Source organism: Gossypium hirsutum, chromosome A04 (genome assembly GCF_007990345.1).
Source record: "Gossypium hirsutum isolate 1008001.06 chromosome A04, Gossypium_hirsutum_v2.1, whole genome shotgun sequence".
In the NCBI taxonomy this organism is placed as follows: domain Eukaryota; kingdom Viridiplantae; phylum Streptophyta; class Magnoliopsida; order Malvales; family Malvaceae; genus Gossypium; species Gossypium hirsutum.
This window is the reverse complement of record NC_053427.1, coordinates 78,467,390-78,481,614: the sequence shown is the minus strand read 5'-3', so window position 1 is coordinate 78,481,614 and position 14,225 is coordinate 78,467,390. Positions and strand designations below refer to the sequence as shown.

At 28.3% G+C, this 14,225-nt stretch overlaps 1 long non-coding RNA gene across 3 annotated transcripts; it reads right to left on the bottom strand.

Annotated features, from left to right (window-relative positions):
• Positions 1-7,568: 7,568 nt before the first annotated feature.
• On the bottom strand, positions 7,569-13,843 carry LOC107948953 (uncharacterized). Of its 3 annotated transcripts, XR_005925703.1 has the most exons (8): positions 13,420-13,841; positions 13,264-13,342; positions 12,804-12,915; positions 12,554-12,617; positions 11,610-11,684; positions 10,575-10,658; positions 8,474-8,783; positions 7,792-8,396 (listed from the first exon to the last, which is right to left on the bottom strand). It is a non-coding gene; the product is annotated as an uncharacterized lncRNA (long non-coding RNA). The 3 variants fall into 3 exon arrangements; XR_005925704.1 differs by having other exon boundaries at positions 7,569-8,021; positions 8,143-8,396; positions 8,474-8,845; positions 12,804-13,838; XR_001697600.2 differs by having other exon boundaries at positions 7,625-8,396; positions 12,804-13,342; positions 13,420-13,843.
• Positions 13,844-14,225: the final 382 nt, after the last annotated feature.

The window sequence follows — 14,225 nt, the reverse complement described above, 5'->3', positions numbered from 1 at the left end:
AACTATCAGTCCAAATCTCACCATCTGTTATACCAGGCGGGGGTGGATTTTGGACAAAAAAAAATTAATACTCTTTTTTAAATTTTGATTAAGTTTATTGATTTTTAATTTTATAATATATTATATTGTATTTTTTTATATATTATATAATTTATAACACATAAAATTATATTTACATAGTTAACTCTCTCTTTATCAGTCTCACTTGTCTGTTAAGGTTTTATTTATAAAGAGATGGTTCTCAAACATCAGCATGATAATAGGTACAAACTTACAATATAATTCTTATCATGAATTTCCTTTTAAAAAAAAGTGTGCGTTGTGTTAAAAATGAGAATAGAAATCAAATCAACAAAATTAATATTTTTTATGCATTTTTTTATTTTACATTATTTCACATGATTAATCATGAAATTTATAGATCTAACAAATTCAATTAATTGGTATGAATTATCAAATTAAATTAATTAATTTATCATGAGTTATTAAATTCAAGTAATCAATTTATAAATTTATTATGTTCTAAATTCATAATAGAATATTTAATTAAGGAACTTAATAGTTTATTGAATTGATGTTTTTAATTCCACTCATTGAAGATTATTTAAATAGATTTTTCATGTGAAATTTAAATATTTTATTGAACTAATATTTTAATTAAGATAATTTTTTAATAAATTATAACTAATAGGCTTGCATTAAATAACTAAAATTTTCAACAATATGTTGTATAGAAAAATAATTTAATAAAGAATGTAGTTCGTAACTATAGCTATTATTATTATAAGTGAAAAATTATTAAAAATGATTAAAATAAAACATAAAAAATGAATTTTATTAAAAATTTGATAATTATAGCGAATTGTTGTTATAAAGATGGCTGACTAGAGTTATATATATTAATTAGTTTTGTTACGCGTACGATGCACGAACAATTCATAATTCTAAAATATGTGAATATCTCGTAGATATTAATAGCTTTATTTGATTTGGAATGTGATTATATATTTGAGTGAACATTAGAAATAAAATAGATAATAATTTAATTTCTAGTTTTGACCTGTCAAATTTGATAGATAATATTGGGTTTTACATGATTGTCATATTTCTAGTTTTTGTTGTGTTCTAATTACTAATTTATTATTTTATACATGTTAAATTAGGATCATAATTTAGATCATAATTTAAATTAAATTAGGATAATTAGAGCTTTAATTTATTTAAGATAATTAATAGTTTAAATTAATATGTTAGGTAATATTAATTTATTATTTATTTATTTTGCATTTTTAAAATTTATTTATCTTATGTGTATTTTAAATTTATTTTGTAAGTGTAAATTAAATAAGATATTCACGTCAACTAAACAAAATGTTAGATGTTTATATATATTAATAAATGAATAAAATATTTAAATTTATGAAATATTATAATTTAAAAAATTAAAAATAATATGAGTACGGCTAAAATTAGGAATGGTAATAGAGCAAGGTGGGGGCAAATATTACTACATCCCTTACCTCTTCACACTTGGCACAATTTGTTCCACCACCCATCCTACTCTACTATGAATGTATAATTTTAGAAACTTTACTATCTCCATGTATGTTGGATACATTCATCCCTGCCCTACCCTACCGCACTCCGCTTCAATTTAAAATTTGTTATTTATCTTTAATATTTTTTAATTTTTTAAAAGTCAAGTAAATATTTAAACATAATTTTTCAAAAAATATATTTAAAAATAAAATATATGAAATTTTTTTATATATTATGTTATTACATTTTCACCTTTTTAATCATTTATATATAGGGTAAACTATTAAAATAGTCACTTTTGTTTGACTCAGGTTACATTTTAGTCACTTATGTTTAAAATGTTACATTTTAGTCACTTACGTTGTAGCGTTGTAACATTTTAGTCACTTAGCCATTAATTGCTTTTAACGTTGTAACGATAAGCTAACGTGGCACGTTAAATCATCATTTCAAACAAAAATTTTAGATTAAATTCAATAATTGGCCCCTATATTTTTTCATTTTAAGCAATTTATTTTTTTTCTTTTATGTTCTTTTAACTTTTTATTCTTTTTTTTTCATTCTCTTCTGCTTCTCCATCTATTTTCCTCCTTTCTTCATTTCTTTTAACGTAGTTTTCTATATTTTCCATTTGTTAAAACTAGTCCACAAGCTCGCCTTACTCGAAAAAATTATTCAAAAAAATAAAAGTATAACAATTAGTTTTAACAAATAGAAAACATAGAAAATTTACGTTAAAATAAATGGAGAAGAGAGGAAAACAGAGGAAAAAGCAAAAGAGAATGGAAAACAAAGAAAAAAAAAGGAAAGTTAAAAGAACATAAAAGAAAAAATTAAATTGCTTAAAACGAAAAAATATGGAGACCAATTGTATAAATTAACCTAAAATTTTTGTTTGAAATGATGATTTAACGTGCCACATCAGATTATCATTACACCATTAATGGCAATTAATGACTTAGTAACTAAAATGTTACAACATGATAATATAAGTGACTAAAACGTAACATTTCAAACATAAGTAACTAAAATGTAATACGAGGTAAACAAAAGTAACTATTTTGGTAGTTTACCATTTATATATACAATGATAAAATGGTAATTTCATATAGTGGAACTGGGTGCGGTGAGATAAGAAATTATCATAACCACTCCATACCCACTATCTAAAAGAAAAAATTCACCTCGCCTCGCATCCACTTTTCAAAAGAAAAAAAATCCTCTCCATTCAAAAATCCTCTCCATTCAAAGTGGATCGGTATGAAATTCATCAGGCAGTTCTAGTCTTGCCATCCCTAGCTAAAATAGGCTTGGTTTTGCCATTTATAAATATTAGTGGACTAAGGTAAATTTGTAGGCCCATATTTTAAGTTGGACCGAGCTTAAATAATCATAAAGTTTGTTAATATCGTCATTAAGCCTGAGCCTGATTCAGCCCATTATCACCTCTAACCATTAGTCACTCAACTATTTAATGTGTTTATGTTTTGGTTACTAAACTACAAAAACTATCAATTTTGTTAGTTAAGTTTTTTATCTTTTATATTTTGGGAGAAAATGATATGTGATCTTTTTAGTTGGTATAATACACATTTAGTCCTCAATACTTACACATTCTATCAATCTGACCCTAATTCTAAATAATTCAAAAACTTTAACCATCCACATTTACAAGTTCTATCGAATTTGTCCTCAAATACATCTTTATCATGAATCAAAATTATATATATATAAAAATTTTAGGGTAAACTACACCATTAGTCATTCAACCATTCACATGTTTTTGTTTTAGTCATTAAACTGTAAAAAAATAAAAAAATTTCACTACTATTTTCAATCAATTTTGTTTTGGTCATCCTCCATGAAATCATTAGCACAAATGATAGTGTGGCTTTTTTTTTTAATTGCTTTAAGAACACATTTAATCTTTAGTGCTTACACATTCTATCTAATCCATCTTAATTATAAATAATTCAACAAAATTAACCCTCCACATATACAAATTCTACCAATTTAGTATTCAAACACATCTTCATAACTTAAAAGGGAATAATATAATTTTTAGCCCCTGAACTTGGCAACTAGGTCCACTTTGGTACATGTACTTTTTTTTCGTTCACTTTGGTACTTGAACTTGTCTACTAGATCCATTTTGGCTTTGAACTTGGATTCCATCAAGATTTGATGATATGATCAGTGTTATTGAAACATGACTAGATTGGTCGGTCGGACTGACAACTGACTAATATACCAATCCAAACAAATTGGTTAAACCAATTGAATAAAAAATTGCTCAAAATCGATAAAAATCGAAAAGTATGATAAATACCAATAGTTGAACATGTTGAACCAATTTAATAAATTTTTTTATTTTTAATTATTTATTTAATTATTGTTGGTCTAGCAGTTGAAGCAATCAAACCGATTGAATCGAGAATCAGTGATCTGACCGGTTCAACCACTGGTCCAGTTATTAGAACACTATATGTGACACTTCAAGATTGTACTATATAAACGCTTGAACATTTATATAAACTTTTTAATTTTTAAATGACGATGTGACACACGCTTCACCTGATACACAATATTAGAGTGATATGTCATCAAACTTTTATATTTTTCAAGTTCAATGACCAAAATGAATTTAGTTGTTAAGTCCAGGTACCAAAGTGAATAAAAAAAAGTAAAGAGTGGACCTAATTGCCAAATTTAGAGGGAAAAAATTAAATTATCCCATTTAAAAACTAAATATAAAGAATTATAAATTTACAACACACGCTTGACATCTTAGCATATAGACTTTCAAAATTCCAGTGTATTCCTTCGAAAAACAGAGTAGCTAATGGAAACCAAGGATCCTGTTTACATTACAAAAGTATATATACACACGCACACGCTCCAAATAAATTTCCTATAAAAGAAAAAGAAAAGCCCAAGCACTATGACAACATTTCACCTTCTCGGTGACTGTATTTTTATGAGATGTTGATAGACTGGGTCAGATCAAATCGAGTCTAAATATAATATTAATATATTTTATATTTGTCAAAGTATAATTCAACTCGAAATATGGGTTTAGAATTTTACCAAAACTCATTCATATTTGTAAAAGACTAATCCAAGTCCATTTTAGATCTGCTCATTATTTTTTAAAAAATATTTATTTTATTTTAATATTTAATAATTTTATACATTTTTTATTTATTGAAATTTTTTGTATGGTGATCTTAACATTATTTTAATGTTTACATTAGAGTAGTATTATATATTTAGTATAGATTTATTTTTTTAATGCATTCTAAATTACATAATATATAAAAATAACATAATATAAAATATTATAAACTTAAAAATGAGTTGGGCTGGGCTTGAATCTTGATTGTTCAAACCCGAGCTCGACCATATTTTAAAAGGGCCTACTTTTTTTTGTCTAAACCTATTTTTTGGATCTAATATTTTTTTCTAAATACTCTCAAATTTTAGCTAGGCCTTCAGCATAGATAAGTAACTCGATCCATAAACAATTCTAATCTTCATCAACAAAGTATTGCCTTTGAAACAAAAATATCATCATTTTGAAACAATAGAAAACCAAACCATAATCCAAAAGCGTTTATGAAAATTCTTAATGTTTAGTTTAGGAATAATAATTTTTTTGCCCTCTAAAATTATTTTAGCATTTATTTAATTTTTTAATATATATATTTTTGTTAAATCACTCAAAAATAAATATAAAGTTAACATTTTTTTAACTTTATTAATGTGGTATACACATGAATTGCCACATAGATGCTATATCAACATCTAATTATTTTTTTAATTTTAAAATTTCAAAAGAATATTAAATTTTGATGTGTCATCCATGTGGTAATCCACATGTATGCCACATCGGCAAAGTTAAAAACATTAACTTTTTATCTATTTTTATATGATTTGAAAAAAAATTTAAAAGTAAAAAAAATAAAAATTAAATGAAGAGTTAAAATAATTTTTTTTGTAAAGTTAAAAAGGTCAAATAAATCGGGCTTTTTTACCTGTATAATGCAAATAAAAAAAAATTAAATACTGAAATGGTATGCCAATACCATTATTTACTAAAATGGTATATTTGAAATAGTAACAAGGGGTGTAGGGAGAGAGATGGGAGGGACCAATGATTTTTCTAACACACTCATTGAATCATCATTACAAAATGATGTGTGTTTAAAAAAAATTATTTTTTAAGGGTTGAGGGGGAGAGATGGGCGACACCAGTATTTTCTGGTGCAAAAATACAGTCTGACTAATAGAGGTTGAGAGAGAGGTGGCGCTAAACTGAAATGTGATTACCTAAAAAATTTAGGGACCTAATATGTAAATTCGTTATTTTAATTGACTTATAAAAAAAAGCTTTTAGAGTGCTACCTGAGAGTGTGGCGGCTTCAAACTTCAAAAAGGTTAAATTGCTTTATAAAACTTTCTTATTTACTATTTTATTTTATTCTCTTTCAACACAAAAAATAGAGAGGCTTATTATTAATTAGCCTAAAGGTTTTTTTTACCAAAAATTATTCTTGTAAAAAATCCAATTCCAGCTAGAAATCAATTTTATTTATTTTTTGAAAAATATTTTTTTGTTCAAATAATTGTTGGAATAAAATAAAATAAAATAATAAATTCTTACTTGGAATTAGAGGACCTTTTTTAATTGATTGCTTTATCATAGTGTGATAGTTTACATCGTTGAATGAGCTCATGTGAAAACAATTAGATGATGACAAAGTTATCAAAGATTGGGATTCCTTATTTTTGTTCAAGGGCGTATGAATAGTTCCATGATTTTGGCTAAATGATTGTTGAATCATTGCATTGGAATAAAACAGATTTTTATTGGTACGATTTGACCTATTATCAGAAATCAATCTTGAACTTAACAGATCATTTCTTTTTCTGATATAAAAAATATGATATTTGACTAAGTCGATTCTTAGGAAATCTCGAATCAGACCATTTGTCCTTACTTCAACAAAGGAAGCACAAACCTCTTCGACAGAAGAACTTTTATTGTCTTGGTCCCAACTCAATACTATACAAGTTCAAACTAGTTGAATATTTGTGTTAGAAATTCTCTGAGTTAATTTGCCATTTCCATAAAGGATATAATTGACAACACGAAGTTGCATATTATCTTTTTCTCGAAATGGATCATGGGGGAAGGTTGTTGCTAAATTTAGACCGTCTAGTATTTCATATTATAATTTTAGAAAAAAAATTATTTGAACAGTGGAATAAAATAACTTAAACAAAAAAATTTATTTGAACAAAAAAATTATTTTCTAAAAAATAAATAAAATTCATTTCCAGTTGGAATCAGATTTTTTAAACAAATACTTTTTTGTAGAAAAAACTTTTTGAGCTAATTGTTCATAAGCCTTTCTATTTTTTGTGTTGAAAGAGAATAAAAGAAAATAGTAAATAAAAAGGGCTTATAAAGAAATTTAACCTTTTTAAAGTTTGGTGCCACCACACTATCAGGGTACGTTTGGTACGTTTGGTTCACTATAATGGAATAGGCTGTAATTGAATAGAGCTGTAATAGAATAGAGTTGTAATGGAATAGAGCTGTAATCAGTAATCAACTGTTTGGTTGAATGGAATGGAATAGAAATGTAATAGTATTCTTGTGTTTGGTTGAATGGAACGACGTTGTAATAGCATAAGGAAAAAAAACTAAAATGACCAAAATACCCTTAGCAGAATTTTTTTAGGTAGATTATTATTGTTATTGTTATTAAATTTTAATAAGATTATTATTGAAAATAATTTAATAAAAATAATAAATAATTTAACCATAATTTAACATAATTTATTATTAAATATAATTTAATAAAAAATATAAATTAATAACATTCTTAATATAATTATTATATGAATTAAAAAAATCAAAATATATAATACTATAAAAAATATATAATCTACTTTATTATTTTTAAACTGCAATACATATTTAATGTGTTAAAATATCATTAATGAAACAAATAAAATATTAGAAGTAATAAATAACTTGAGAATTATATTTCACATCCAAGCATAATATTCATATATTAACAAAAAGTTACATGATTTCATTAGTTTATATGTCATAATCCATATGTTTTAAAATTTTACAACATCAAAAAGTTACAACATTGTAATGACATTCTATCATGTCATTATACCATCCAAATATTACAAACACAAAAAGTTACCAAAATATTATCAACACAACCGTGATTTTTAATGGTCAGCAAGAAATCTTCTGACCCATTCCAATCGCACAGCAGAAGGTAACTAAAGAAAATGAGCATTTGCATTGGATGATCTGGAATTTTGTTCAATGCTCGATAGCGCTCATCCTCAGTTAAACCTTCTACTTCACATAATGTTGATATAATTTCAGAGCACTTTCTTGAATGGCCATTTCTGACTTTTGTTGAATTAGCACTTCGGAGACAATACTCTTGCTGATTTCAAGGCCAACGGTCCATATATTTTTCACCAATAAAATGGCAGCATCATTAAATAAAGTAGAAGAATCACTTGCATCAGAAATCTTTTTTTTCTTCTTTGAAAATGAGGAATCACCTTGGTTTCTAGCTGGTTGCAGTTGTGTAGCTGAAAGATCCATGTCATCCAAAGAAACATCAGCTTCGTATCCATGGAAATCGTTTCTTTCTTCATGAGTATTTGTAGTAGCGACATCCTCAACATCTATTTCTTCAATAATATCAGCGGCTGTTTGAGCATTTTTCCCAATGGCTCGATTTTTTGCTTAGATGGCAGCAAGTTGGTCATAATAAGGGAAACTCCGATGTTTGAATTGAGCGGCTTCTTTATGACTTTATAAAAATGAGGAATTCATATTAGATATAAGTTTGGTCAAAATAAGATAATAAAGACTTGAAATAATTCTTACATTTATATATGAGTTCCACACAGCATCTTCAGCAACAACAAGCTGCCTATGCTCATCCCAACCAAAGCCGCTATTGTTTTTTCCACTAAGCATGTCATAAACAATTGACCAATCCCTTTTCAATGTCCTAATCCTCGATTCAAGATTAGGTTTAGCCTTCAACATAGCATAGGGTAAAAATTTTTCTAACATTTTTTCCAACTCATTTAAATATCTGGCTTTGAATCCCGTATCTGCATTAAAGGTTCCAACATTGTGCAAGTCGACCATACAAGCAACCAACGCAACATCTTCTTCTGGAACCCATTTCCTTTTGGTTCATCGAGAATTTTAGGAAGAAACACTTGATTGTGAAAAACTTGATATAATTATCTTAAAAAAATACAAATTAAAATTAAGTTCAATATTATGCATCAAAAGATCAACACTTTATAAAATTGTAACACATGATGAATCAAAAGAAAATAAATTATCATTCAACAAGGCTAGTACAATACAAAAAAATAATTCAAACACCACCAAAGTTTCATAAACTAGATACATGAAATAACATAAACAACTTAACGTTTACTTTTTTTACCCTAAACCTAACTAATTTCTAGATGTTTGCCATTCATCAAACATTTGGTTGGCTAGTTCCATCCTCCAAGTAACCCATGCATCTGATGGATGAATATTTACGATATTCGGTTCATCATCATCTATCACATTATTAGGTAATCCTTCTCTCAACTCCGCTTCAATGGGATCAAGACTCATATAGGTTCGAATAAAATTATGGAGCAAACAACGTGCAATAATGATTCTATTGTGCACCATCACAGGATAGAATGATGGACTCCTAAGTATTCCCCATTTAAGTTTTAATAACCCAAAACATCTTTCAATAACATCACGCGCTGAAGCATGTTTCATATTGAAAAATTCTTCCAGAGTACTTGGTTGGTAACCCTGACGCCACTTATTCAAATGATATCTTTGTCCTTTAAAAGGTGCAAGAAATCCCTCAAAATTTGTGTATCCAGCATCAATTAGATAATAACAACCTATAAAAAGAAACTATTTATCATGGTTAATTTTCGAAAAAAGTATGATCTTAAAAATTAATTCAAATTCCTCTAATTTTGCACTTTACCATGAGGAACTTTTAGTCCATGTCTCCTACTAATGGCATCTCAAAGAACTCGTCCATCAACAATAGAACCTTCCCAACCAGGAAGAACATAAACAAAATGCATATCAGGTGTACAAACACCTAACATATTTGTTGCTATGTCACCTTTTCACGTCCGATATCTAGGTTTATCAACTGTTGGAACCCTAATCTTGATGTGGGTTCCATCTAAAGCACCTAAGTAATTCTACATCACATGTATAAAACCTTGAGTTAGGATACTATATTTAAATCTAAATGGGCTAAATTATGTACGAGCTATATATAGAACTCACTCCAATACTTGAAACCATTTCCACCTTGGGTCTGTAGAATTAGCTGTAATTGGCTCTGCCTTTTTAAATAACACATCTTGTAAGCATATAACAACATTTAAAACATTTTGAAATGATCTGCTAACAGTTTTCCCGAGCCTATTAAAGTGATGCTTGATAACTCTATTTTTAAGGTGATGAAAAATGATATGTAAAAACATTGCCACTTGCTCATGAACAAGCATGTTCCTCGACGACTTCAATCCCCCTAAAGTTTGTAACATCTCACATAGTCTAAAAAAGGTAATTCTATTCATCCTAACTTGTTCAATACAGGTCTCGTCACTAGCATATACAAGCCTTTTCACATAATCTCTTTTTGCATAAAAATCTAAAATATAGGATCTAGTCCTCGGTCTATAAGTATGTAGGCTATGAATGGCACCCAATACAACTAAGAACCAACTCGCAACTGTACACATTTGCAACCATATTGTAATAGCAAGACGAATTCTTTTACGCCTCTCATTTTGTACAATTAAAGGCAGACGAACCATTATTGCAAGATATTAAAGTGTTACATATCTTCAAATCATTGTAAAAGGGTCACATTTCTTCAATACTAATTTCAATAACAGTAAAACAAAATCAAAGATATTTCTAAAAAACTTACAGTGGTTCAGTGAATACAAGAAGCTCAATTGTGGGTGGAAGAAGCAATCAAGCAAACCAAAGAAAAAGAGGAAGCAATAACACACTGTCAAAGAAAAATGAACAATACATATTTATCAAATTTCATTCAACAAAATCGACTCTTTGTTTAGCAAATAATAATGTTTTGAACATTAAAAGAAAAATTAGTAATGAACATCTAATCTTGAAATACATCCGCATCCAAATTACATAATTTCCAGTGTTTTAGAAATATAAATTTATTATATGAAACTTTTTATAATGTACTAGGAAAGATGAATTGATAAGTACTTTTATTTAAAAGTAAATAATCCTAATTATGCGCATAAGGTTAAAAGTATTCAATAATAATAATAAGATTATTAAGATTATTTAAAAGTAAATAATGTTAATGGATTAGATTTATTAAGATGTTTAGTAATTATGTTTGTTTATATATTGCATGGATGTTATTTAACATAATGTTAAACAAAAGTACTATTTAACATAACAATGGAAGATAGGTAGAGGCAGGCCAAGGTTTCTGGTTTGCTTTGAAACATAACAATGGAAGTTAGAGGGTGTTGGGTCGACTTTCTTTAAGATATAATTTTTTTCATTTTGTTTTTTTTTTTGGGTTTTTTAATTTATAAAAGTTTAAATTAATAATGGTAAAATTAAATTTTAACCCTTAAAATGATAAAAATTTAATTTAATTTTTTAAAAGTTATAAATATATGAATAATAAAATTATATTTTTATTGTCGTAAAAATATATAATTTAATTCTGCCTCTTAAAAACAATTTACCCTTCATTGCAGAAAATTTGGGAAAGTTAAATGAGGTTATTTTAACATTTATTTATTTCAATTATTACATATTTAGATATGAAGATTTCAAATATCATATATGATATGATACAATTTGAAAAACATAGCAGTAAGGAGGCAGTCCGAAATTGCGGATTGCTACCACCGCATTAGTAATGAAGATAATAGGCACAAAAATAAAAGGAGTGGAAGCAACACAATGGTACCAAACTCGATTGCTCTCTTGCTCGATGAGCGTGGTTCTTCCCCTAACTTCAAGTCCCCGAAATTCCAAGCAATTCCTATATAATTTAAAAAAATCATTTCTTTTAAGTAATTCCTATATATATCATACATAAAAATTAACTATATCAATAATTCCAAGCAATATCATTCATACTAAACTGAATAACTAACTAATCCACTGAGCTCATGATCCCAAAGCCCCATTCGCTTTTTCTACACCTTTTCTAAACTAACCTTTATCTAACAACAATTCTAAATTAAACCTTATACCCACTGATGCAAAATGGTAGCAATAAATGACAAAAAGCAACCACATAAGCTGAAAAAAAGAAAAGTAAAAAGCCAATGGATGAACTGTAAATTAGGCAATCTAACAGAATGTCTCTAAAAGTGGCAAAACAATCAACAAGAAACCTAATATTCCACCTTGTTTAACCCCAATGATCTTCTTGCAATGGAAGAATATGGCAACCAAACAAGAACACAAGAATTCCAAACAATAATAAGCATCCAAGCCAAAAAATATGGAACTTTCCCTATGATAATAAATAGGAGCAGTATATTCTTGAGAAAACACCATTGCAATGACAGAATGAATACAACTCCAAATAGCAAATATATAGATATATAAATTAGAGCAGGACCTTATGATAATAAATAGGAGCAGTATATTCTTAAGAAAACATCAGCTACTATGGTTATCAATCCTCATTTATTGCAAGAAATCATTTTAAAACTAAAATTGAGACAATAAAACTACAATGCCGGCCACAAATGAATAACAGCAACACAAATGCTCAAACTCAGCTGACTCTGGAACACTGTGATGCTTAATATACCAACCGAATATGTGATCCTAAGAAACAAGTTTAAACACCTCACAAAATGAACTGAAGTGAAGGACCGTAATAAACCTGATGCAGACCTGGCAAATGTAGAATATGAACTTTCTTCAAAAGGAGTAAACACCAACCTAACCACCAAGCTCCCTAAATTAAAAAAAAAAAGAAGAAAAAGAATGGTTTAGATTAGCCCTCAAAAAAAATAATCGCATTTTCTCGATCGTAGTGGAAAATTATAAGAGGCATTGCATTATATCCAACAAAACAGTACAGCATCAGAAACCTACCAACTAAAACTTTATAAAGTATGAAGCAAGTGTGCTGATTACTCACCTAGTTTGTCCACGAGTCCATGTACGGCTTGGTTATATGGTGTATCCAACCATACAAGGACGATCTTTTCCTTCTTGAAGGACCAACTTTCAAAAGGATCAATTTTTCAAAACTGAAAATAAACCTATTAATTTAACCGAATTTAACAATATAACAGGAAGAAATGTACATTTTCCCTTTAAAATTTTAGGCTTGACTTTACTTCTAAATAAATGGTTCAGCTTTAGACCTATAATATTTTTTATATATAATCATGATGAATGAAATAATAGTAATACTAGCTCATTAATTCCACCTTTTTGGTTAGCTGGAAGCTCTACTTTTTCACTTTCTAAACATTTTGAAGGAAACAAAAAGTGCTAACAAAAGCTAAGTTAAACTACGACTTCAATAGAAAATTTAACAAAATTCAATCGAAAATCATTCAAAATCATTGAAAACGACTGAATAGAAGAACTACCCGCCTTGAGGAGTTCGAGTGTCTCGATTAGCCGGCATGGGAACATAAACCGAATTGATGGAGACAGTTCTGTCGGATGCTGTAGAAGAAGTTTCGGTATCAATCTCAGAGATGGAGCTGAAAGCGATGATCGACGAGTTCGATCGAAATCCTAACCTGAGAGGGCGGAGGCGTCAAGGAAATAGTCCATTGAAGTTAGAAGATTGGGATAATTTAACGGCGGTTTTGGAGTTTAGAGAATGAAGACCAATATAACAAAAAGAGAAATGGCGAAGCTCGTTGATAGAGTTGAGGGTTGGAAGGAAATGGGAAGAAGAATGAAAAAAAGAAGATGCTTCAGACGTGAGAATGAAAAAGAGGGAGAAAGGTAAGGTTGAAACTCAGACACGCTAAATGGGTATTCCGTAAGTAGAGTGCCGAATGCTAAACGCAGTTTCGCCTTCAATAAGATTATATGGAATATGACTGTAATAGTCCATTATAGCCAACCAAACAATGGAATAGGGATGAGCCACTAAATTCAGCTGTAATGGCTTAGCATTACGGCCAACCAAATATGCTGTCAGGCTGGCGACATCGTGAAAGGTTTTGTTAGTAGTCAATTAAAATGGAAAATTTTCATATTAAGTCCCTAAATATTTCAAGTTATCACATTTCAATCTGATGTCGCCTCTCTTTTGTCCTCCACCAATTAGACCGTATTTTTGCATTAGAATGGTGCCGTCCATCTCTCTTCCTCCACCCTTGTTATTATTTCAAACATACCATTTTAATAAATAATAGCATTGACATACTATTTTAATATTTAAATTTTTATTTGTATTATACAGCTAAAAAATCAAATAAATCGTTATAGTTTACTCGCTTGACAACAGAATAAGGAAGGTTATTTTGTAATGGGTTGGGATAGCTCTTGTCACATTAATACACACAAATGAAAACAAAAGAAGGGAAAAAAAGAA